Source organism: Scylla paramamosain, chromosome 5 (genome assembly GCF_035594125.1).
Source record: "Scylla paramamosain isolate STU-SP2022 chromosome 5, ASM3559412v1, whole genome shotgun sequence".
Classification (NCBI taxonomy): Eukaryota; Metazoa; Arthropoda; class Malacostraca; order Decapoda; family Portunidae; genus Scylla; species Scylla paramamosain.
In genome coordinates, this window is record NC_087155.1 from 14,369,192 (window position 1) to 14,391,856 (window position 22,665).

A 22,665-nucleotide genomic window follows, 5' to 3' on the forward strand; every position below is an offset into this window, starting at 1 on the left:
GGAGGAGGAGGAGGAGGAGGAGGAGGAGGAGGAGGAGGAGGAGGAGGAGGACAAAGGGTGTGGCCTGTCTTCCACTCAACACCCCCCACCCTCACACTCTTCCCCTCCCCATTAGTCATCTCCTTTGTTTACTTATAAAATTCACGTGAAAATATACAAATTTATTTTCTGTCTCGTATGAAGTTCATTAGTGTGTGTGTTTGTGTGTGTGTGTGTGTGTGTGTGTGAAACAAGCAGACGTGTATATTTTCTCACGATAACAAGACAAGTATTGAGTGGAGAGAAGAAAAAAGTGTACAACTGATGTGAAAGTAGTAGTAGTAGTAATAGTAGTAGTAGTAGTAGTAGTAGTAGTAGTAGTAGTAGTAGTAGTAGTAGTAGTAGTAGTAGTAGTAGTAACAGAAGCGATAACATTAATACTGTGAAGAAACAAAGAAAAGAGAAAATCAAAAGAAAAAATAAAGGAGACACTTAAATTTGTAATAGCATCATCTAACGGTGCCGGTGTCAGCGGAGCGGCGGTGTGGCGGAGCGGCGGCGACAGAGAGGCGGATTGGTAGTCACGTGTAGTACAGACCTCACGTGCGGCAACACGCCCTCACGTGGGGCTAGGCAGGAACCTTGAAGCCGAGAGATGCACCCACCCCACACCCAACCAGTCACCACCACTAGCACCCCTTCAGGCCCCTTCATCCCTTCCCTATGCATCATCCCCGCCCCATCACGTGCAGTATACGATAATGTTCATAGTTGTCAGTTTCGTTCTCTCGTTTTCTTCCTCTTCCCAGCAGCCGTACAGAGCCACACCTCATCCATGCACCGCTTCAGACCCCTCATCTCCTCTATCACCGCCTCCCCCTCCCCCATCACGTGTACTCTTAGGCCTATATTCAGTAACACTTAGCTCTTTCTCCACGACTATTTTCAAAGGCCACAGAGATGATTAGCCGGGTTCTCATGAGTGTTTCTTTTGTTAATAATGAAGAAATCTTGTTAACTTATCATTGGAACTGTAAAGACACCCTTAAAAACCCGTGCAACTTCAACTAGTGGAGTCTTTTGAAAGTAATGGAGGTGCGATGTGGAAGTGTTTCAGAATATTGGCCGTTTTGGTTATCTAGAAATGTCTGTCTACCTCTCGTTCTCTTCATCTGTCTACTTCTTGCTCTTCCCGCCGCTAATTCACGTGTGTGTGTGTGTGTGTGTGTGTGTGTGTGTGTGTGTGTGTGTGTGTGTGTGTGTGTGTGTGTGTGTGTGTGTGTGTGTTTAAGTCACCGTCACTCTCCTGCTTTATAAATCTCTCTCCTGCGCTGTCGCTTCTCAGCCATAGTGATGCAGCCGTGTCTGTCTTCACACACACACACACACACACACACACACACACACACACACACACACACACACACACACACACACACACACACACACACACACGTGATCTCAGGTAGATAGTGCACTGCCTCACTCTTGAAAATAGGCATCTTTCACGAGAGAGAGAGAGAGAGAGAGAGAGAGAGAGAGAGAGAGAGAGAGAGAGAGAGAGAGAGAGAGAGAGAAAGTTTACGTAGTATTTCCTGCTCAGAATACGTACTAAACTAGAATAGGAATGTACCCGCTCCTACGTGTCTCTCTCTCTCTCTCTCTCTCTCTCTCTCTCTCTCTCTCTCTCTCTCTCTCTCTCTCTCTCTCTCTCTCTCTCTCTCTCTCTCTGGATAAAGGGATAAAAGATACACAAGTAAAGAAATGATAACAAGTGATCAGCTGATTTACTCTTGAAGTGATAAGGACCTTGTTTCTAATCTCCTTTATCAAATCCCTTTTCTTAGTAATTTAAAACTCCATTAAGGTTATCAGGCATATTCTTAAAGGATTTAGAGAAGATTAAGCTAACGGTAAGATAAAATGTTCTAAGTGTTGTCATATATTCCTTGTTTTAACACTTTATGAATTGCTAAGCTGAATTAACCCTTTTTACTGTGATATGCAACAATTAACACTAAAAGCAATGCATGAAAGTGGTGAAAAGAATATATTTAGCAATTTGCAGCCAATATAATGTTTAACTGTGGCTGCAATGCGAGAATAAATATCCCAGAGCGGTTAGTGATTTAGGAAAGGTATATGAAATGGCAGTGAATGAGTTAAACATTGTGTCCCAAATGTTTCAGTTAAAGACACCATTGGGAGGAAAAGATAAATGTGATAGTTATTTTTTTTCAAATGCCTGTTTTTTCTTTATATTGGCTCTATAAAGTAATCTAGGCGTACTCAGATGAAGCAGTCCATAAGATCTGACAAATCATCTCCGTAGCCTTTGAAAAAAAACTTTCGTGACAACCCAACGCGTTCAAAGATGCGTCAAAGAAAATTGGTACTGGGAAAATGAAAGAGACACACGAGAGTTGATACGGATATGAAGAAACAAACTGAAGGAGAGAGAAAAAAGAGTATGAGGGAGAGAGAAGTGAGAGGAAAAAAAAAAAGGAAATATACACGAGAGATGGTACAGATATAGGAAACAAGAAAAAAAGAAACGGAGGGGAAAAAGCGTAAGAATGAAAAAGAAACAGCGAAAAAGAAGAGAAAAGAAATACAAAAGAGATGTTACGGATACGAAAAAAATAGAAAAAAAATAAAAAATAAAACAGCAGGAGAAAAATAAAACAAAAGGAATGGAGAAGAAATGATAAAAACATGGAGAAAGAAAATGAACGTCGCATTAGTGCAAGACTGACGGCAGAGAAGAGCATTCCTTTCTAATAACCTTCTCTCTTCCTTTTCCATATTATCTCTTCCTTCCTTCTGTTCCACGAGGAGAAAAGAAGAAAGAAAAGAGACAGAAAAAAAAAAAAAAAAGATCGGTGAAGTATTGAAGCAAAAGGAAGTGAGGAAGGAAAGATGGAGAGATGGAGGTGGAGGAGTTAAGGTGATGAGGGAGGCAAGTGAGATTAGATACGGAGAGAAAAAAATGAAGGATAAGAAGAGAAAAATTAAGGAAGGAGGAAATAAAGAAGTGATGAAAAAAGGAGATAAGGCAGGAAAGATGGAGAGGTGGTGAAGATGAACGAAGTGAGAGGAAAATGAGGAAAAAAAAATTGGAGAGGAAATTGAGAAGTTCTCATGAAAAAGAGAGGAGACAAGGCAGGAAAATGAAGAAGTAGTGATAATAATAAGAGGAGACAAGCGATCAGAAAAGGAGAAAATAACTAAAAAAAAAAGGAGAGAATGGTAGTAGAGATGATTGTGGTACAAGGGGAACAGGAGAAAAAGAAATGGAGAGAAAGGTAGGTGGGGTGACTGTAATGGCGGTGGTGGTGGTGATGGTGGTGGTGGTAATGCTAGAGGTAATGCTAGTGGTGGTGGTGGTGGTGGTGGTGTAGGCCGGGGGTCCTCGCATGCAGCTAACCAGAGGGCCAGCCTTGCCTTACGTCATTTACTGGTGTTAGGTAACATCCTCCCTTTGTGGCTCATCCGCGGCTAACACGCGCCAGTGGAGAAGGTGAGGATTGGTTACATAAGTCATTCCCTCCGTAACAACAGACCTACTGATCAGGGATGTTTGATACGTTAAAGTAAGTTTCTCATGTGAAGGAGGAGGAGGAAGAGGAGGAGGAACATAAAAGAATAAACAGCAGCATACCTGTTGGTCCTTATGTGGTTGTTTACGGGGAATATACCAACATACAGTGAAAGGAGGAGGAGGAGGAGGAGGAGGAGACTTTGTTGGCTGGTGTGTGTGTGTGTGTGTGTGTGTGTGTGTGTGTGTGTGTGTGTGTGTGTGTGTGTGTGTGTGTGTGTGTGTGTGTGTGTGTGTTAATGGCCAGGCGGCGCTCGATGCCTTTATTACGTGCGCCAAAAGACAGCGTATGTGTCGTGTTCCGAGGAGGGTTGCGAGGGGAGAAAGGCAAGGAGAATGGGTGTGCGGCGCCGGCCAGACGGAGACACACACCCGTGGGCGGTGATTCTCGGGCCATTAACTCCATAACACAGTAAAAACACGGAGTAGACGCACCTCACTTGAGACAGTCACCGTGAGATAGGTCTGTACTCTCTGACGTCTGGCTCTCTATCGCTGTCTGTTTTCAAAGTCACAGAGGTTATAATTATTAGTCGGGTTAGTGTCTTTCGTATTGATGATGCAGAATTCTTGTTAAACTCTTTCTAGAATTTGTACTCTTACACGCTCTGATCTTTTATCGCTACTGCTTTCAAAGGCCACACAGATTGTTAGTCGGGTTCTTGTGAGTGTCATTTCAACTGCTGGTGCGACATAAAGGTTGTATTCAAAAGCCGTAGTGGTAATTAATCGGGTTCTTATCGATATTTTTTTTTTCACTCGTTGGTATAAAACTCTTGTTATTAGCTTTGTTCTTATATCGGGGCTGTTTTCAAATTCCACAAAGATGGTTCGTCGGGTTCAAATGGATATTTTTCTTCACTAATGGTGTATAACTCACGTTACACTAATCACTAGAATCACGAAAACATCCCTAAAATTTTCAATAACCTGAGTAATTACCTATATGGCCTATATAGTTCTTTGGAAAATGTGAATCTCCGTGTCTAAGGAAAGGAATGAAGCGATCTACTGTTAGTCTTTCGCAGCAAACTCTTTAACGCCATTGGCAGTAGATGGTGCTCTCTTCCTTAATCCACACTCAAACACCCACCCTCCTACCGCTGTCCTGCATTATCTAAAGGTGGAGAGAGAGAGAGAGAGAGAGAGAGAGAGAGAGAGAGAGAGAGAGAGAGAGAGAGAGAGAGAGAGAGAGAGAGAGAGAGAGAGAGAGAGAGAGAGAGAGAGACACGCAATCGAGCCAACACTTATTATCAGTGCATGTGTGCGAGGCCAAACTCAACATGGCTTTACACACACACACACACACACACACACACACACACACACACACACACACACACACACAGCAACTTCAGACAACGGTACTGGCTGCAGGATATTTCAGATCAAACGGGGCTGAATCACCACCCTTGACAGACCCCACTTCCGTCTTGCTTGCCTTGTCTAGTCTAAGCAGGTGGTCCCGGGAACGCTGCCTTGTTTGCACCCAAGCGCCTGGAGCCGGTGCATGTGTTCAGGTGCAGTGTGGGAATATACACACGCCAGACACTAAACGATGACAAAAGTATTCTAACAGAAGTCTTCGTAAGAAAGAGTGGAGCCTATTACAGCATAGTTGAGTAACCTGTTGTACTTGATCTTACTGTGTCTTAATGCCTTCCTCAATCTCTAGTCCTTTGATCTGCTGCCAGTCTCTCCACAAAACCTGGTAGATTTTTAACATATCATGAGATTTAAGATTGGAATAAAGTTAAGTACAGTGGAGAGCAAGATTTCTGATTGGCAGGAGACTCATAACACATTGGAAGGCAGGACTCAAGATTGGAAAGACTCAAAATACATTGGAAGGCAATGTGGCAAGTTATTCATTTGACTTCTCAACACGACTGTACCGCTGCTTGCTTCATACTGATGTTCTCTTCCTTACCACGTTACAGGTTGTAGTAGCTCTTGTTCTTTGTCGAAGTGCATTCAATCCTTCATGTTCTCAGGCTCTTAAAAGCTCAGGCAAATGGTCCAATCACTCAATACCACATCAGTTTAATTATACTCCAGTTACCATTACAGGACTGAAATACTTGTCGTAATGAGAAGTTTAAAGTCAATTCTGCTCATTCACTATCATTCTCTCTCTATTTACTCTTTTCTGGCTAGTGATTTGGTGATTTTATGAAGCTCTTAAAGTTTCTCTTGTACTGAAAAGGTTAAAAGTACGAACTTTCATTTCCTCAATATTATAACCAACTGTATAGGAACGAGTATACAGACGTTTACATCCCTCTCTCTCTCTCTCTCTCTCTCTCTCTCTCTCTCTCTCTCTCTCTCTCTCTCTCTCTCTCTCTCTCTCTCTCTCTCTCTCTCTCTCTCCCCAGCTTCAGGCAACACAAAATATTGGCAGCCATCTTCATTGTTTGTTTGTTTAAATGCCCCAGGCCGCTCCTGCCCCCTCCCAACCGTGTGAATGTACTCCGTAATGCACCAGCCGGCGGGTCCCAACACTTTTTGCCTGCTTGTTGCGACGCTGATGGCGAAAACTGCCTAAAGAGGAAGAGGTTATTGGATACAGTAGTAGTAGTAGTAGTAGTAGTAGTAGTAGTAGTAGTAGTAGTAGTTGAAGTAATTGAAGTAGTAGTAGTAGTAGTAGTTGAAGTAATTGAAGTAGTAGTAGTAGTAGTAGTAGTAGTAGTAGTAGTAGTAGTAGTAGTAGTAGCTTCAGTGCATAGTAATATAATCAATTTTCCTCCTTCCGACCTTGAGGGACTCGGCGAGGACTGATGGCGAAAGCCTCAAGGATCACAAGTCACAAAAGCCGACAAGACTTCCCCTTTTATCCCCAAATACAACTTTACCGAAGATACAAGACTGCTACAACACCCCCAGCCTCTTTCCCAGCCTCCTCCCTCTCCTTCCCTCTCCAAGTGCGTAAAAAAAAAAAAAAAAAAAAAAAATGGAGGCAGCAGGTTCAGTTTTTGGCGCGCGGCATTTTAAAGCGGAGAGAAGATGGAGGGCGCACGGCAGGGAGCGGCAGCAGCATGGCGGTAGTACTCGGTGACCCCTCCGCGCTGGCCGCTCTCTCCTCTCTCCTGTGTCTGGTTTACGCCGGATAGCTAACCCCCCCCCCTTCCACCCACCTACCTTCCTCCTTTACCTCCTGCAACAAGCTCCCCGTTTCCCTCTGCCTCCCTCTCTCCGACCCTCCCGGAACTACTACTACTACTACTACTACTACCTGTGATGGCTGTCCTGTCATGCTGCACAAGTGGACGGGAGACACCAGCAGGTGACGCCATATGACACCTTTAAGTCCCCCAGCTCACCTGTTTCTAGTATTAGCTGATAGTATGTACAAGGGTAGATAGTACTAGCTTAACTGGGCTTTCTGAGTCTGATTGTGATAAACTAAACCATTTGATTTAAAGTAGTAGTAGTAGTAGTAGTAGTAGTAGTAGTAGTAGTAGTAGTAGTAGTAGTAGTAGTAGTAGTAGAAGCAGTAGCAGTAGTAGTAATAGTAGCAGTAGTAGTAAAGTAATCTATCTGTTTATCCACTTTATCATCCACCAACACACTCATCCACTGCTAACTCACTGGCCGATATAGAAACAAGTCATCCATCCATCTCGTCCACCATCCACTATTTTGTCAATTTATCCATCCACCATTGCACCCATTAACACATCCACCCACTCACATTCATATAACAAGTAATTATAAAGAAAAAACGATAATCTGGTACCAAAACGCGAACAATGTAAGCTAGACTGAATCCTATGAAAATATAAGCACACATATGTACAGTACACTAACAGGTGAATAATTGTGGTTCAATAAACATCTAGCTATCATTTACCTAAGCAATTATCCACCTAAACATACAGTATATCACTCATTGGTGCCTATTCAGTACCTTCATTAGTTTTGGATCGAGTGATTCTTTTTCTCCTGACGGATGCGGCGACTAAGCCCGGTGTGTGTGTGTGTGTGTGTGTGTGTGTGTGTGTGTGTGTGTGTGTGTGTGTGTGTGTGTGTGGCTTGAGCGCTAAGATCCCTACAGTACTTAAGTGTTTGGTACTACATTAGTTGGCTAAATTTGTGGGTGATTTGATGATGAGAGAGAGAGAGAGAGAGAGAGAGAGAGAGAGAGAGAGAGAGAGAGAGAGAGAGAGAGAGAGAGAGAGAGAGAGAGAGAGAGAGAGAGAGAGAGAGAGAGAGAGAGAGAGAGAGAGAGAGAGTGTGTGTGTATACGCAACAATACTAATCAATCACAGATAGCAAGCAAACATTTTCCTCATAGCTTCCATTTCTATACTCTATTTCCTCCTCCTCTTCACTCCTTCCGCTTCCACGCACCAAAACACAACACAGGCAATGTTAAGTCACTGCCCTGCGCGCGTTACGTAAACCCTCTACCGGCGCGCCTTGCTATGCTGCTACTCTCAAGGCTAGAGCGACCACCAGGCACCACCCTCCCTCCTAGCCTCCCATCCCATCCGTGTTTTCCTCCCCGGGCCAGCCGCTCTGTTGCTACCCGCCTCCGCTTCACCGGCCGCTCTCCACACGTGCAGCACCACCAGGCTTGGGTACGAAGAGTTTTGCGTTGTGCCTTCAGCTTCAGCCTCCCATTCTACTTCGACGCTTGCGTATGTATGAGTATGTCAGTGTCCTGTAGGTTTCATTCTCCGTGGCTCTGGTTTCGGGTGGTGTTATGTAAGTTAGGTGAGCTACATGATACTGGTTGAAGAGGAAGGTTGGCTGCATTCGTTCCTTTGTGTCTGTAATAGGGAGGTAGTATTGATTTCGAGGTCAGTTGGGTAGAGTTGAGTTTTGGTGCTCGTTCTTTCGTTGGTCTGTGATTTAAGATTTCTGCAGTGATTGAAGACACTGAATTTGCTCTTTACGTCTTTCTTTGTTCTGCAATAAGGAGATATTGATTGCATAAGAAGTCACTGAGTACTGTTGTGCTGCATGGTGGCGTTCTTTTCATGTACCTATGACTCGAAACTTATACAGTGACTGAAGAAACTGCTTTTGTTCTTTTTGTTTTTCTTTGTGTTTGTAATAGGGAGGTATTGATTGTATAAGAAGTCACTGGGTACCATTTTGGTGCATGGCGTGGTATTCTTTCGTTCATTTGAGTTTCAAGATATCTGCACTAACTTACAAAAGAAAGACACTGCATTGGTTATCTCTATCTTTGTGTCTTTAATAGGATGATATTCATAACGTGTAGTTATTATAAGTCACGAGTTCTGTTTTGGTGTCTGGCGTTCTTTCCTTCATTTCCTGTAACTCAAGACCAACAACGACTGAAAACATTACACTCCCCTCTTCTTTGTGTCCGTATTGATTGTGTACGGTGAAGTCAATAGTTAAGTTTCAGCAGCGTTCGTTCATGCAGTGACTTAATACTTTCTGACAGTTTCAGGTCCATAAACGAAACCTGATCTTCGCGACACTTTCTCTCGCAATCAAGGGAAGTCGAGGGCAGTCGTGGTGGCGTCCGTTCCTCAGCTTTAAGATTCCTGACTCTTTTCTCCTCATCAACAAAGAAACTGGATCTTTACTTTCTCCTCCAAATAAGTAATCGGTTCATCAGTAATTCCATGTATAGTGTGATTTATGAGTGATTTTGTTTTGATTCCACGTTTGAGTGTTGTCTTTGGCAAATAAGGATATCTGTGGTGTTTCCAGTGTGGTTCTTACTCATATCCTGAAACTCTGTCAGATTTTGTTCCTCTTCTTCCCACTACTTCAGTAATTTTAACAGAGGAGTATCAAGACATGAAAAGAAAGAAAGAAAAAAAAAACTGGCCAACCCTTTCAGAACTCTTTCTCTACAAACTTTCTGGGATTGGCAATTATAATAACTTTTTTTTCTGATTAATATACTTTGCCAGTTCCCGCTACATGTAAAAGATACCTAAGTTGATAATGAAAGAAATACACGTCCTCTTCTTGTTACGTAAATAACACAATAATAAAATAAAGGCGTGTCCCTCTAACATTCCTCCTCCTCCTTTCTTTCCACCTTCAAGTAACCTCCACCTGCGCTGAGTAGTAAGTGGGCCGTCCTTCCTTCTCCCCCCACCTCCCCAACTCTTCGGTCACTCCACCTACCTCCCCAAAACAGTAAATTAGCCAGTCCTCCTCCTCCTCCTCCTCCTCCTCATCCCTCACGTTCCCCTCCACTTCCGCGTCCCCTGGAGTGGGCCAAACCCAGGGGACAACAGTGGAGAAGGAGGGGTCTGTCATGAAGTACTTCCTCTCTCTCTCTCTCTCTCTCTCTCTCTCTCTCTCTCTCTCTCTCTCTCTCTCTCTCTCTCTCTCTCTCTCTCTCTCTCTCTCTCTCTCTCTCTCTCTCTCTCTCTCTCCGATCTATTACTGCCCTCCACCCATCTCCCATCATTGTTCCACTGACTTCCTCCCCCCATCTAGGTTGCTGCTGCTGTTGCTATGATGTCCCCAGTGGAAGGGTGGGTGGATTAAGTATGTATAGTGACTCCTACAGTGAATTCATAGACAAAGAAAATTATGGTGATGTATACTGATGAAAAGTTAATATGATGACCACTGGAAATCTACTACTTCTACAACTAGTTACTTACACAGTTACTTTGAGGGATCGACAAAGGTGTGGTGTGTCCTTGGCACTCCTTCAAGAGATGGCGCCACGTGTGTGTGTGTGTGTGTGTGTGTGTGTGTGTGTGTGTGTGTGTGTGTGTGTGTGTGTGTGTGTGTGTTGTACCCTTCATCCTGCTCATCGTGACAAACACAATGGAAGCTGAGGAGGGCGGGAAATGGATCCAAATATCCAAACATTTCTTCTATCCTTCTGTCTCCTACTATTAAGACACTAGTGGAAAGTTAGTTTTCATGTGGAGTGTTAGTTTTCATGATTTCAGTAAGACTTTAACAAGGGTCCTGCATCATCAATAGAAAAGCACCCGTAATAATTTGACAAGAACTCTGTGGTCTTATAAAACAGTCCTTATGGGAGAACAAAGCGTTTAGGAATACGGATTACACACATCACTGGTAGCAGAGATGACGGTCAGCTCAGGGAGAGAATAAATATAATAAGAGACTTAAGGGATAGACAAAAAAAATAACATGTGATCACGCTACTCATTCTTTTTAAATTGTCCTGATGAGAGAACAAAACGTCGAGGAATACGGAACACAGACGTTACTGAGAGGAGTGGTGACGGTGAGCCTAGAGAGAGAATGCATATACTCGTAATGAGACTTAAGGAGCAGAAAAGAAAAAAAAACATGATCACGCTGATTTTTAAGAGTCCTGATGAGAGAACAAAGCGGTCAGGAATACGGAACAGACATTGGAAGAACTGGAGATGGTAGACGTAGAGTGAATGCATATAATGAGAGACTTTACGAGTAGAAAAAAAAAAAACGTAATCACACCAGTTTTTCTTCCAGGCACGCTAAGGTACACTAAGCCCTGGTCACCTTGAATATGAGTTACTATTGGCTTGTGCATGTTCCGCAAGTCACACCAGACGTCAGTAAGAAGTGAATTCAGCCTGGTCACGGGGGCAGGCACACCTATCCTGTCTCATGTGCAGGTAAAGGTGTAAGGAATAGTGTCTTACGTCTTGTACTTGGAAAATGAAGTCAGGAAAATGTCAAAGGAATGTCACAACAATGAATGAAAGGAATAAATGTCACAGGTTATAAATGGCAGATGAAAGAAAATATCAGGAACTTCGCTGAAAAAAATGTTATAAATTTTGGACTAGGAAATGAATGTTAGTAAAAAATAAGGTTGTGTTATAATATTTTCGATTACGTTATGCTAAGTTATGCTTGGCTAGCTAAGGTGAGGTAATGATAAGTTAGATTAAGTACGTTTTAGGTATGGTATGGTAAGGTAGTTTGAAATATATAAAACTAAGGTTGGGGTAAAGTCAGATTAGATAAGGTACGGTAAGGTTCAGATAGTTTGAGATATATAAAAATAAGGTAGGGATGAAGTTAGATCAGTTAAGGTAAGGTTAAAATAGTTTAAGGCAGATAAAAGCAAGGTAAGACAGGAGTAAAATTACGTACATTCGATACGGTAAGGTAAGGTAAGCTTATGTTGAGGTAGACTGGGAAAGATAAAGTAAGGTAAAGTAAGGTAAGGTAAGACAAACTAAGACAAGGAAAGGTCAGTTTTGGTATGTTAAAATCAGGTTAGCAAGCGTTGGGATGGAAGCCATTTTCTGCCTATCACTGCGCGTCGGCGAGTGAGGCAGCGAGGGCAGGACCTATGCAGACCCAAGGCATTGAGCAAGAAGGTAAGCTGCGTAGGTACTGACACGTGGCTGACCCAAGACCAGGCATAAGTACCTGGACAAGCGAAACACCTCTCTAGCTGTTGCTTTTGTCGACTTCAAAAAAGCCTTTGATCTAGTTGATCACACGGTTGTCATCAGCAAGGCAGTAAGTCTGGGTCTCCCTCCTAATCTGATAGCGTGGCTAGCCGACTTCCTCACAGGGAGACGTCAGGCCGTTCGCTATCAGGGCTCTGTCTCTAATTTCCAACAGCTGACATGTGGAGTCCCCCAGGGGACCAAGATGGGTCCTCTATGCTTCCTCCTCCTCATCAACGACGCCCTCACCGACACCCCCCATCGCTGGAAGTATGTGGACGACTGCACCGTGGGCGTCCCAGTTTCCAACAAGAACCCGGACTACTCGCCACTGCAAGCAATTCTGGAGCGACTGCAGACGTGGACAGAGGAGAGCAGGATGACCATCAACCACAGCAAAACTGTGGTGATGCATTTCTGTACCTCCTCTGTACCAGTGCCCCCTCCCCGGCTCACAGTGGGCCCTCACCCCCTCCAGGTGGTCCAATGTGCCAAGCTTCTCGGAGTCACGGTGGACGACCAGCTGACCTGGAAGCAGCATGTCGCCAGCACCGTGAGATCAGCTACCTACAGGCTGTACATGCTGCGCAGACTCAGGTCGCTGGGGACGCCGACAGATGAGTTAAGGGGGGTGTACCTCACCTTCATCCTCCCCAAACTCATGTACGCCTCCCCAGCGTGGTCCTCCTCCCTCACACACACTCAACAGCTACAGCTAGAGAGTGTGCAGAAGAGGGCGTGCAGGGTCATCCTTGGCCCTGCATACACCACCTATGAAGAAGCCCTGACCACCCTGAGTCTGTCCAGAATATCCACCAGGCACCGAGAGGCTCTGGAGAAGTTTGGGAAGGGACTACTGCATCATCCGCGTCTCAGAGACATGCTGCCGCCCGACGCGCCTCGCCCTGTCCGTGCCACCAGACACCACAACAAAATAACGCCCCTGAAGGCGCCGCGCACGGACCGGTACAGACTCAGTGCGATTCCCACCATGGTGCGAGCCATCAATCAATAGTATTTCCCTCCTAGATTAGTCTTACCGTTAGGATTAATGTTAAGTTTTTCCCCATCCCCTATGTACATTTTCAGTTTGTCAACTGCCTAAATAATAAACCGTTTATTATTATTATTATTATTATTAAGTATTTTGTACCCAGGCAGGCAGGTTCTCTCTCTCTCTCTCTCTCTCTCTCTCTCTCTCTCTCTCTCTCTCTCTCTCTCTCTCTCTCTCTCTCTCTCTCTCTCTCTCTTTCTGAACAGTGCGGTTTGTTGGGGAAAAAGAAATAATGAGAAGAAAATAACCGCAAAGTTTTGGCGCCATGAAGGAAACGACGAAGGTTACGTGTGTGTCTGTGTGTGTGTGTGTGTGTGTGTGTGTGTGTGTGTGTGTGTGTGTGTGTGTGTGTGTGTGTGTGTGTGTGTGTGTGTGCTTTCGAATTCTTCTACTCTGTTTTGGGGAGTTACATTTACTATTAGTTTCTCTCTCTCTCTCTCTCTCTCTCTCTCTCTCTCTCTCTCTCTCTCTCTCTCTCTCTCTCTCTCTCTCTCTCTCTCTCTCTCTCTCTCTCTCTCTCTCGCTTTCAACTATGTAGTACTTTCCAACGTACTCTACTTGGACTATCATTGTCATCATCATTAACACCACCACCATCAGTATCATCATTATTTTATACAACAACAGCAACAACTGCTACTACTACTACAATTAGTATTATTATCACTAGTAGTTGTAGTAGTAGTCAGTAGTAACTTCATTACCATCACATCCCTTAATTATGACGCCACATCGTGCTAAATGACTATCTTATCACCCCCCACCATCACCACCACCGCCACCGCCGCAATCACGGGATGGAGGAGGAGGGAGCACAAGGCCGTTAGCACCCTCGCCTCCCCTTGCCTTTCCCCGCTCACTCACGATGCACGGGCCACTAAACTGTTCCCCAACGGTGCGCTCCGAGCCGCCTACACTACGTACACTTTCTCACCGCTGACTGGCTGACTGAATAGCGTGGAAAGTAGGAAAGAAAGCTACACTTCATACTCAACTTGAATTATATTGTGAAGCTTGTTTGTGTGTATTTTATTTTACTTATTTTACTATTCGTACAATTTCAACTACAGTACGTGAAGATTCGTTATTTATTTATTATTTTTTTCTCTCTCTCAAACACCGTAACTTTAAAATGCCGTGTGTTTAGTTTTCTTTCTGGCTCACAGTGTAAATTCAACACCTGTGTAGTTTGTCTGTTTGTCTGTTTGTTTGTTTGTTTTCTCCACGCACACTGTAACTTCCACTACAATGTGTGAGGCATTTTTTTTTCTTTTCATATGCACATTGCAATTCCAACTTTAGTCTGCAGAGTATTCCTTATGACACACTGTAACTGCAGACATGGAGTTTTTTTTTTCACCCGCAATGTAACTTGAACTACCGTGTGTAATGTGGAAATGTTCCTCATACACTGTAACTTCAATTACACTAAAAGAGAGTGAGAAAACCATATATTATCTTATGTGGACGTATTAATGAATTCTTGGGTGTTGTTGTTGTTTTTGTTGTTCAAGTTGTTGTTGTTGTGGTTTTTTCATTCATTACGAGATAAAAATTTTAATAACCAACAATACCCAATCAACTATTACCCAAACACACGAAACAAGAGACAGAGACCGGAAAAATATAAACCCCGGAGTAATGAGTGTTTCCAGTTTGACCCGGTATGAGATCACAATGCTGCAAGAGTTAGATAAGAAGCGCTTGGTGCAGGCGAGTACTGGTATTGAGAGGAGATAGTGTTACCCCCCGTTTGGCAGGTCCCGGCACTCGCCACACCCACCTCACGCCCCCCAGCCGGCCAATCACAGGCTCGGATTGGTTTGCTCTCTGTTGTCGCTTTGTCTTGAATTACTACACACGTTTGTACATGCATGGTGTTCCAGCAGGGTTTCCATAAGTAACCAGTGCAGGAGTGTTTGCATGAATTTAATATTTGAGTGTGTGAGAGAGAGAGAGAGAGAGAGAGAGAGAGAGAGAGAGAGAGAGAGAGAGAGAGAGAGAGAGAGAGAGAGAGAGAGAGAGAGAGAGAGAGAAATACAAAAGTGTGTGTGTGTGTGTGTGTGTGTGTGTGTGTGTGTGTGTGTGTGTGTGTGTGTGTGTGTGTGTGTGTGTGTGTGTGTGTGTGTGTGTGTGTGTGTGTGTGTGTGTGTGTGTGTGTGTGCGCGCGCGCCCGAAACGCACATCTATCGTCAAACCAGTGGTCCTCTGCAAAATGTGTCCACAAGCCAGGTCAGTCACCCTCGCCTCGTCCATCCTTGCCTCATCCCCAGCAGCATCCCTCCTACAGCCTCACCCGAGCAGCCCCCGTCTAGCCCCTGCCTCCCCCCGCATAGAAGGGCGCGGGCAGCCTGGCACACGGGAGAAATCAATGAATTCATGACAGCCACCCTGCACCAGAGAGAGAGAGAGAGAGAGAGAGAGAGAGAGAGAGAGAGAGAGAGAGAGAGAGAGAGAGAGAGAGAGAGAGAGAGAGAGAGAGAGAGAGAGAGAGAGAGAGAGAGAGAGAGTGATGCCAATGACCTGATGGATTTCTGCTGTCAATACCAGACTGACTGATGCTGTCTTAAGCACATTGACTTTTTATTACTATTTTTAGCAATACTACCATCACGACAATCACAATCACAATCACCGTCACCACCAACACTATCAATATTACCACTACCATCACCATCACCACTGTCATTAATTACCACCTCCAACACCACCACTACCATCATCTTACCCCCATCACCAATACTACCACCATTATGTAACCCATCACTACCACTATTACCACTACCACCTCCACCATCATCACCTTACACCCACGTTACGTACGCCTCCCCGCCCCCATCCCCCCACACACACCATCATCATCCCTGCCTGAGCTCACAATTGCACAAGCCATCTGTACCTCCCACAAGTTTGCTACATTATACAGCTAATATCGGAGGGTCTTTATCGATATCCCTTCCTCATGTTTGATGCTTTATACTTTTTCTCTCAAAATATGGATCAAGTTTCCTTCCTTTCTTTGGTGTTTATGGTTCCCGCAACATATAAATGACCGTCTGCTGCTTCCATGTTTCCCTGAGTATACAGCTCATATCACACTTGTTTATTTATTTATTTTTTTTTCTGTAGTTCTTGATGTTAGTATCTACTCATCAAAATATATGGATTTTTCTCTTTTTTTATGCGATTTTTTGTCGTTTAGTTCTTAGTTTCTACTCGTCTGTCTTTATTTATTACGTGTATGCAGTTCATATTACAAAGACTTTTTTCAATATCTTTCTCTCGTTCTTGGTGTTACTCCTCTAAAAAGAACAGATTCCTTTTCCATTTCCCTATTGCGATTTATTTAGTCTTCTAGTTCTTATTTTTAGCTGTCACTGGTCTCTTTGATTACGAGTATGTATTTAATATCACCGTTTTTTTTTTTTTTTTTTTTTTTTTTATTCCTTCCTTTCATTTCTTGATGTTAATATCTACTTCTCCAAAAGAAACATGGAATAATTTTTCTCTTTCCTTGATGCTTTTTTTTTTTTTCATCTTTTTAGTCCTTAGCTCTCACTCGTCTTTCTAATCAAAAGAACAGTTAATATCACATAATCTTTCTCAACATCCTTATCTCGTTTTTCATGTTTTATATATTCTTCCAAAGACATGGATTCCGTTTCTCTTACCTTGATGCTATTTATACTCCTTGAAAAATCATAGACTCATTTCATACATGAGATAATAATAATTGTGCACATCATTCACCGGCATCTCGTGACCATCCTTCCCTCGCCTACGTGTGTGAGTTTAAACTGAGGGATTATTAACTGGAGGCGTCACGATGAGGCGGACAGACACTGGTCAACTCACTAATGCCCCGGCGAGTGAGGTGGCAGACTGAACATACTCCCAACAGTTCATTATTCCTACTTGAACACATTTCTACAGGCTTTAAAAATAGTTGATAAAAAAAAAATTGAATGTTCTATTTTGCCATTTTCGGCGTGTGAAACATATATTTTTTTCTTTCCTAAACTAATGATCGTAACTTAATGACACTTGGGGATTTTATGAAGATACAAACATGCAGGCACATCATTTCATACGAATATACAGAAAATTATTGTCACCGTCTAAGTAACTCGCGATGCCTCCCCTTAAGAACTAAAACAGCCACACTTACCTATCTACATTTCCTACCAGCATTTACATTTTCGCCTCCACAATTCTCCCCAATAAAGCCCGTATTCTGAGACGCTGTGCTCTCTCACCATGACAATTTTCAAAGGCCACAGAGATGATTATTCGGATTCTCAAGAGTGTTTTTCCTGTTAATATGTAGAAATCTTGTTAATCTATCACTAAAACATAAAAAAAAACACCTTTGAAAATCTGCGTCACTTCAACTAGAGCCTTTTGAAGTGGGGCGCAGAACTGTTTCAGAATATGGTCCTAAGCTTCCCGCCCTGGTTGTGGCTGTAAGTCATTGGGGGAACATGCCCAGCTCTGTCTGACGGCCCACACTATACTGTACGCGTGCCTTATCATCCACGGGGGCGGCGGCGGTGGTGGTGGTGGTGGTGGTGGTGGTAGTGATGGTGGTGGTATCAAGTAGTGAGTAGTTTATTCGCAACAGAGCATCAGTAGTAGTAGTAGTAGTAGTAGTAGTAGTAGTAGTAGTAGTAGTAGTAGTAGTAGTAGTAGTAGTAGGAGAGAGAGAGAGAGAGAGAGAGAGAGAGAGAGAGAGAGAGAGAGAGAGAGAGAGAGAGAGAGAGAGAGAGAGAGAGAGAGAGAGAGAGAGAATACGTGTGTGTGTGTGTGTGTGTGTGTGTGTGTGTGTGTGTGTGTGTGTGTGTGTGTGTGTGTGTGTGTGTGTGTGTGTGTGTGTGTGTGTGTGTGTGTGTGTGTGTGTGTGTGTGTGCGGGTGGGTGGGTGGGTGGGTGGGTGTGGGTGTGTGTGGGTAGGTGTGCAAGCCGTTCCCCAGCCAGAGCGACCTTAACCCCACAATGAGATCCAAGTGGCAGGCGGACAGGCTGGAGCGGGTGTCCTTGGAGTGTGGCGATACATGCGGCGGGGGAGGCTGGGAGAGGCTGGGTGGTGCGGGATGGCGAGAGAGGGCTTCCCTTATCACCTGTCTATCCATGTTCTAGAATACTTTCCCCGGTGCACCTGGCGACGTAATCGTGACGCCTCTCCCCTCCCCACATTCCTCCCACACATTCACGCTCAACAGTCACGTGTCGCCTCTCAACAAGCGCCTCTGCGACACTATTATGCTTTCTAGAAATTTGGACAGAGCCTGACAGTGAAACGCTGCCGATTTCAACCTCATAAAAGGAGGGACTCATAAAGGCTGTCCTCCTTGCCTCTCCTGCCTCGTGCGGCCATAACGGCACCGAGGCTCCATGGCAACCCGGCGCTGCCTGGTGTGTGCTGCACAAGCAATCCCAGGACCTGCGGCTCCTTGGTGGCCGCCTCCTCCTCTTCCTCCTCCTCGCAATCTCCGAGGACTGATATCACAGTAAACAAGATTATGCCGGCCAGGCTTCACCGAGGCAGGTGCGGGGTGGGGTTCCCTGCTATCACTATCCCCCACAGGCATCCTTTTCACTCATGGCGCCGGCGACAGGCAACGTGACGGCGCCGCGCTGCGTGTGGTAAGGTAGAAAAAAAAAAAAAAAAAAAACGCCATGCACGCACCGTCACGCGCCGTCCCTCCCATCAACCCCAGGCATCAGGCACGCACACAGCGGGAACAAAAGCTACAGTGATGCAAGAGTGTCATTAAGGCAAGGCAGGGAGTCCCGCGGCCATCGACACGGAAAGGGGCGAAATCTGGCACACAGACAGTCGCCTCCATCACGACGCAGGCACCCGCGACACCCACTGACCGAGCACGTCACCACGACACACAGACTCATGTGCTACCTGTTGATCACAGTTTAGTCCAATCTGTCAGGGAGCGTGACTAATAACATGCAGAAATCTGGGACAATGCAGTTCTATCGACGGAGGTCGGAGAGTCAACTGGGCCTTAGGTACCAAATGGCCTGACAGGAGCCACACGGAGCCAAGGAGTCACCGACATAAACAGGCGATAGGTATACATGTCAGTGCACCGAGCCGCGGCACTCATGCATCCCGGGGAGTCACAAGACTTTCAAAAGCTACACATTATCTTCACAGCGAATGGTAATGACGACTGAATGAGATGCAAATTATCATCTTCCTCATCATGCTAATGGTTACATTCGTACATTTATGATTTTATTTAAGAGAAAGAGAAGGATGAAAGTTGGTTAAGGAAAAGGAAAAAGAAGACGATGACTCGGCACAAGACCGTGAGTTGACAGTCACTTTACTAACGACAATAAAATAAGAAGTAAGTGTAAGACCCAAGAGATAAACAAGCAAACATTCACAGATAAGTATATATGATTTGGAGAAAAACGAACAAACAAACATGACAGGATGAAAAGGTGTGTGTGTGTGTGTGTGTGTGTGTGTGTGTGTGTGTGTGTGTGTGTGTGTGTGTGTGTGTGTGTGTGTGTGTGTGTGTGTGTGTGTGTGTGTGTGTGTGTGTGTGTGTGTGTGTGTTTATCTTCTTCTACTAAAACCCTGAACACATATGTATGATTCTGCTGCCGTGTGTATATTTGCCATGTTTTCCTGAGTGTGTGTGTGTGTGTGTGTGTGTGTGTGTGTGTGTGTTCGCTCCTTACTAGGTCAGCTCGCTTCTCATCGTCCTATCACCTTTTATCTCTTCATCCTGGCATTTTAAAAAACATACACCTTTCCTCACTCAGCGCCTCGGCTCTTCCTCCTTCCCAGCAAACTTCTAATCAATTAATGGAGGGAGAAAGCCATGATTTTCCTCCTCCTTATCTATCGGTTCAAGGCGAGGAGTAAACAAGGCAATCGCAAGGAGCTGTACATACAAGATTTCCCTCACATAATGCTGTTTGTCAGTTAGTTAGTACATACGTAGAATAAACAATAAACAATAGTATATAACATAACACTAAAAGTAAAATGCGGTATTTAAAATCCAAAATATCCACCAATACTTTTTTCTATATTTTTTTTTTTTTTGTTTATTTACTGCCTAATTTTCTTTAAGAGTAACAGTTAAGCAGGTTTTATTTCCTCTTTTCCCACTGGCTGCCTTCTTTCACACGTAACAGAAGAGAAGAAACAACAGTCCACTCAAATGACAAACATAAGACACACCGAACTTCAGAGAAAATCAATGACAATACAAACACTTAGAGAAAAAATAAATAAATAAATAAACAGACCCTTTTAATGAATTTTCTTTCGGGCCAGATGAATAAATAAAAAAAAAAAATAGAATAAACACAGACCATTTAAATCACTAACACCGACAAGAATTAACTAAAGAAGAAAACAAATAATATAACACAAAACGTTCCGAAACCAAACACAACGCCATTCCCAAGAGACTAACACAAACACGAGTAAACGGCGGCCTAGAAAGAACAACCCCAGACACAAACAGAAACACGGGGATGATAACAACGCAGAGCCAATCTTCAATACTGGGGGAGGGAGGTAATTGCAGACACTAACAACACTGTGCAACTGATGCGTCAGTATGCAAAGGGAGGCGTGCAATGCATCATTTCATTTAGGTCAATTTGGCGCGCGTGGTGTGAACGAGTAATCGAGTGAAGACATGTTGCGCGTTTTGTGGGAAGGGAAAGAGGAGGGTAAGAAGGGACTAACAAGGGTAAGAGGTACGAACTGACAGACACAAGGAAACGAGAGAGAGATAAAGATGAGAAAAGCAACCAGATTACTAAAAGGAAAAAACATTGACGTGTTAGACGTTGGAAGGAAGGGAAAGAGAAGGATTAAGAGGGGAGAACTGACAAAGACAAGGAAATGAGAGGAGGATGAAGGTGAGAAAAGCAACTAGGAGGATAATCAAATAAAGACAAGCAGTTTGTGAGAGAGGAAAGACACGAGAAGAGGGACAAACTGAAGACAAAGAAGAGAGGACGATGAAGATGAGAAAAGCAACTAGGAAGGATAATCGAGTGAAGACAAGCGTTTTGTGAGGAAAGGAAGACAGGGTAAGAGGAAACAAATAGAATACAAAGAAAATACAGAAGGATGAAGATGAGAAAAGTAACTAGGTGAATAAACAAGTGAAAATGTGCGAGGAAAGAGGAAAACAGGGAAAAAAACGAACGAAGTGATAGAGACAAGGAAAGAAGAGGAAGATAAAAATTAGAAAAAGGAACTGGTGAAAAAGCGACTTTCTGAGGAAGGAGAGAGAGAGAGAGAGAGAGAGAGAGAGAGAGAGAGAGAGAGAGAGAGAGAGAGAGAGAGAGAGAGAGAGAGAGAGAGAGAGAGAGAGAGAGAGAGAAGCAAATTAAAGGAGACAAATAAAAGAAAGGATGATGAAGATGTGGAAAGCAATTAGGGAAGAAAATAATTAAGAAGACATGTGGAAGACACCAAGGAGCAAGAATCGAAGGAAAATAAGACAATGAGCAAGAAGAAAAAGAAGAAAAGAGAAGTGGTAAAGTAATATAAAGAATCTTGGAAAAGCCGAGGAAGACAATAAGAGGTAAATATCATGAAGCGGGAAAGACAAAGAAAAGAAGGGAGGGGACGAGGCACAGGAATACAGCAGTGACGTTAGAAAGGAGGACAAGAAAAAAGACAAATGAAGACACCGAGAGGACGAGTGTGTTTGGGGACAATGGAAGAAGAGCGAAAGAGAGAGAAAAGATAAGGAACAGGGAAACATCAAGGAAGACAAAGAGGAGGATGGGGAACAAGGAAATATTGATCAAGATGGAGAAGAGGATAGAGAACAAAGAAAGATCGATAAAGACATTGAAAAAGGACATGTTTGAAGAAAATGAAAAAGGGAGAAACAAAAAAGATGAAGACAGTAAGGAAAAAAAAATCCTTGAAGACACAAAAATAAGCGAAAAACATACCTGGAACTCAGAAAGGAGGAAGAAAGATGGTGATGAAGATAACGATATAAAAAGAACTTACACAAAGAAAAGAAATGAAAAAGATGGAGAGGAAGAAAAAATGGTGATGAAGATAAAAAAAAATACAAAGAAAAGAAGCGAAAAAAGATGGAGAAAAAAAATTACGGTGAAATTAAGAAAAAAATACAGGAAGAAAAGGAAAAAAAAACAAAGAAGGCACAGAGAGAGAGAGAGAGAGAGAGAGAGAGAGAGAGAGAGAGAGAGAGAGAGAGAGAGAGAGGCCGAGCTTGGGTGATGCGCTAATGTTTGTTCAAAGCTTTCTAATGTGTTTAGCGAGTGGGAAACGAAACCACGGGCAGACTGGAGTGTGTGTGTGTGTGTGTGTGTGTGTGTGTGTGTGTGTGTGTGTGTGTGTGTGTGTGTGTGTGTGTGTGTGTGTGTGTGAGAGAGAGAGAGAGAGAGAGAGAGAGAGAGAGAGAGAGAGAGAGAGAGAGAGAGAGAGAGAGAGAGAGAGAGAGAGAGAGAGAGAGAGAGAGAGAGAGAGAGAGAGAGAACAAAGCCCTGGAATAAGATGGAAATATGGAAATGCTCTGCAGGGCTGAGGGAAGAGAGAGAGAGAGAGAGAGAGAGAGAGAGAGAGAGAGAGAGAGAGAGAGAGAGAGAGAGAGAGAGAGAGAGCAGGCGGAAACTGAAGTGGAGGTG

The 22,665-nt window shown here is 43.8% G+C and overlaps 1 protein-coding gene and 1 long non-coding RNA gene across 6 annotated transcripts in view; one reads left to right on the forward strand and one right to left on the reverse strand.

Annotated features, from left to right (window-relative positions):
- Positions 1-22,665, reverse strand: part of LOC135100562 (SUN domain-containing ossification factor-like) — a 102,961-nt gene that overhangs the window by 24,079 nt on the left and 56,217 nt on the right. The window lies entirely within an intron of this gene.
- Positions 7,284-9,584, forward strand: LOC135100556 (uncharacterized). Its single transcript, XR_010268796.1, has 2 exons — positions 7,284-8,217; positions 8,997-9,584. It is a non-coding gene; the product is annotated as an uncharacterized LOC135100556 (long non-coding RNA).